This window comes from Rhinoderma darwinii, chromosome 11, assembly GCF_050947455.1.
Source record: "Rhinoderma darwinii isolate aRhiDar2 chromosome 11, aRhiDar2.hap1, whole genome shotgun sequence".
Classification (NCBI taxonomy): domain Eukaryota; kingdom Metazoa; phylum Chordata; class Amphibia; order Anura; family Rhinodermatidae; genus Rhinoderma; species Rhinoderma darwinii.
Window position 1 is genome coordinate 68,324,546 of NC_134697.1, and position 4,255 is coordinate 68,328,800.

Below are 4,255 nucleotides of genomic sequence, written 5' to 3' on the forward strand. Positions count from 1 at the left end.
CTGCCGAGATGGAGGACTCCTACGAAGACCGGTCGGTCGGTCGGGGCAGCATCGTAAGTTGAGGACCTGTTTAGAGAGAGCCCAACATAGAGCCGAGAAGATGGAGCGCGCTCAGCGTCCCTAACCCTTACCAGTAAGGTATCAAGGACCAGGCTTAGGTAATATGGGACAAAGGCAACGGCAACCTCGACAATCCGGGTTAACTGCTCTCACCGGCGGCCCAGCTCGCAACCTGCCGAGATGGAGGACTCCTACGAAGACCGGTCGGTCGGTCGGGGCAGCATCGTAAGTCGAGGACCTGTTTAGAGAGAGCCCAACATAGAGCCGAGAAGATGGAGCGCGCTCAGCGTCCCTAACCCTTACCAGTAAGGTATCAAGGACCAGGCTTAGGTAATATGGGACAAAGGCAACGGCAACCTCGACAATCCGGGTTAACTGCTCTCACCGGCGGCCCAGCTCGCAACCTGCCGAGATGGAGGACTCCTACGAAGACCGGTCGGTCGGTCGGGGCAGCATCGTAAGTCGAGGACCTGTTTAGAGAGAGCCCAACATAGAGCCGAGAAGATGGAGCGCGCTCAGTGTCCCTAACCCTTACCAGTAAGGTATCAAGGACCAGGCTTAGGTAATATGGGACAAAGGCAACGGCAACCTCGACAATCCGGGTTAACTGCTCTCACCGGCGGCCCAGCTCGCAACCTGCCGAGATGAAGGATGCCTACGAAGACCGGTCGGTCTTAAGTCGAGGACCTGTTTAGAGAGAGCCCAACATAGAGCCGAGAAGATGGAGCGCGCTCAGCGTCCCTAACCCTTACCAGTAAGGTAACAAGGACCAGGCTTAGGTAATATGGGACAAAGGCAACGGACAACCTCGACAATCCGGGTTAACTGCTCTCTCCGGCGGCCCAGCTCGCAAAGTGCCGAGGAGGACGCCTTTGTCGCCCACGGGGAACCAAGGCCGCTTTCCCGGCGGCTTAGCGGCTCCACATGGGATGGGGCCGCCCCCTCCGGAGAGGGGGGGAGGGAAGCCACCGTGGAGCCGCGTGTGGCTTGCATGCGGGAGCCACGCCGACACTTCCAGCCTCGGGCGAGGCGGAAGACGGCTTTGGACTACTTGCGAGAAACAACCGTGCCCCATGCGCGGGTGCGCCTGGGAGCACCTCGGCTAGAGAGGCCCTTGCGAGCAGCGGACATACGGGGGCGGTCACTGCCTCCCCGTCGTTTAAAGCTTTCTCTCGCGCCTCGGGCTCCGGCGACACCAGCGCACTCTCGGACGCCTTTTAGAGTGATAGAAGCAGCACTGAGCAAACGCACCTCGCGGGAGCGAGAGGTACCGGCGCCCGCCTTAGCAGGACCGCCGGGCTTTTTGGGACACCGGCCGTAGGTGGCCGGGGGCGAAACAGACCCGGACGGTGTGGGAGGAAGACGCGCTCGCCGTAACCGACAGGGCTCCAAAGCACTGCCGAGCGAGTGGTCCCTCCGCCGCCGGGTCGCGGGGAGCCAGATCGATCTGAGGAGTCTTGGACAAATTCCAAAGACTCAAACGGCGCGGGAGCACGTGCTCCTCTCACAGCTTAACGACAGGTGGACGAGGCCGACGAGGACTTCCAGGAGACACCATGAGAGGGCCGGTGCCTATCGCTCACACCCTGGAAGTCACTCTCGGCCACGAACGGTTAGGACTTCCCGCTAGGAAGAACCGTAGGGACTTGGAACACGAAACCAAAATGCCCTCTCACAGGATTTCAGGTGAAGGAGATATTCGCACCCCTAAAAGTGTCACCACCTCAAATACACCGGGGTAAGGTGCCAACTTACCCGGGCTCCTGGAACTGCTGCCCGGCTGAAGCCCAAAATAAAAACCTCATAGGGTTTTTCCTCCAAAACGTCAATGAAGACAGACCTGCCAGCGAGGCCGACGGGGACTTCCAGGAGGCCGGCATGACGTGCCACTACATACCGGTCACACCATGGAAGTCCTTCTCGGGTTGGACCAGGTGCAGCTCCCGCTAGAACGTGCAGCACGTCCTCCTTCACGGTACTCTCGATTGGAGTCGCCAACGTGGCCGAGCTCCTACAACTGCTGGTCGGCCTGGGACTCCAGAAAGAATGTACCAAAGTTCTTTCGTGGAAGTTCAGGTGCAGCGGACCGACCAGCCAATGAGGCCGACGGGGACTTCCAGGAGACACCATGAGAGGGCCGGTGCCTATCGCTCACACCCTGGAAGTCACTCTCGGCCACGAACGGTTAGGACTTCCCGCTAGGAAGAACCGTTGGGACTTGGAACTCAAAACCTAAATGCCCTCTCACAGGATTTCAGGTGAAGGAGATATTCGCACCCCTAAAAGTGTCACCACCTCAAATACACCGGGGTAAGGTGCCAACTTACACGGGCTCCTGGAACTGCTGCCCGGCTGAAGCCCAAAATAAAAACCTCATAGGGTTTTTCCTCCAAAACGTCAATGAAGACAGACCTGCCAGCGAGGCCGACGGGGACTTCCAGGAGGCCGGCATGACGTGCCACTACATACCGGTCACACCATGGAAGTCCTTCTCGGGTTGGACCAGGTGCAGCTCCCGCTAGAACGTGCAGCACGTCCTCCTTCACGGTACTCTCGATTGGAGTCGCCAACGTGGCCGAGCTCCTACAACTGCTGGTCGGCCTGGGACTCCAGAAAGAATGTACCAAAGTTCTTTCGTGGAAGTTCAGGTGCAGCGGACCGACCAGCCAATGAGGCCGACGGGGACTTCCAGGAGACACCATGAGAGGGCCGGTGCCTATCGCTCACACCCTGGAAGTCACTCTCGGCCACGAACGGTTAGGACTTCCCGCTAGGAAGAACCGTTGGGACTTGGAACTCAAAACCTAAATGCCCTCTCACAGGATTTCAGGTGAAGGAGATATTCGCACCCCTAAAAGTGTCACCACCTCAAATACACCGGGGTAAGGTGCCAACTTACCCGGGCTCCTGGAACTGCTGCCCGGCTGAAGCCCAAAATAAAAACCTCATAGGGTTTTTCCTCCAAAACGTCAATGAAGACAGACCTGCCAGCGAGGCCGACGGGGACTTCCAGGAGGCCGGCATGACGTGCCACTACATACCGGTCACACCATGGAAGTCGTTCTCGGGTTGGACCAGGTGCAGCTCCAGCTAGAACGTGCAGCACGTCCTCCTTCACGGTACTCTCGATTGGAGTCGCCAACGTGGCCGAGCTCCTACAACTGCTGGTCGGCCTGGGACTCCAGAAAGAATGTACCAAAGTTCTTTCGTGGAAGTTCAGGTGCAGCGGACCGACCAGCCAATGAGGCCGACGGGGACTTCCAGGAGACACCATGAGAGGGCCGGTGCCTATCGCTCACACCCTGGAAGTCACTCTCGGCCACGAACGGTTAGGACTTCCCGCTAGGAAGAACCGTTGGGACTTGGAACTCAAAACCTAAATGCCCTCTCACAGGATTTCAGGTGAAGGAGATATTCGCACCCCTAAAAGTGTCACCACCTCAAATACACCGGGGTAAGGTGCCAACTTACCCGGGCTCCTGGAACTGCTGCCCGGCTGAAGCCCAAAATAAAAACCTCATAGGGTTTTTCCTCCAAAACGTCAATGAAGACAGACCTGCCAGCGAGGCCGACGGGGACTTCCAGGAGGCCGGCATGACGTGCCACTACATACCGGTCACACCATGGAAGTCCTTCTCGGGTTGGACCAGGTGCAGCTCCCGCTAGAACGTGCAGCACGTCCTCCTTCACGGTACTCTCGATTGGAGTCGCCAACGTGGCCGAGCTCCTACAACTGCTGGTCGGCCTGGGACTCCAGAAAGAATGCACCAAAGTTCTTTCGTGGAAGTTCAGGTGCAGCGGACCGACCAGCCAACGAGGCCGACGGGGACTTCCAGGAGGCCGGCATGACGTGCCACTACATACCAGTCACACCATGGAAGTCCTTCTCGGCCACGAAGGGTTAGGACTTCCCGCTAGGAAGAACCGTTGGGACTTGGAACGCGGAGCAGAAATGCCCTCTCACAGGTTTTCAGGTGAAGGAGATATTCGCTCCCCTAAAAGTGTCACCACCTCAAATACACCGGGGTAAGGTGCCAACTTACCCGGGCTCCTGGAACTGCTGCCCGGCTGAAGCCCAAAATAAAAACCTCATAGGGTTTTTCCTCCAAAACGTCAATGAAGACAGACCTGCGAGCTAGGCCGACGGGGACTTCCAGGAGGCCGGCATGGCGTGCCACTACATACCGGTCACACC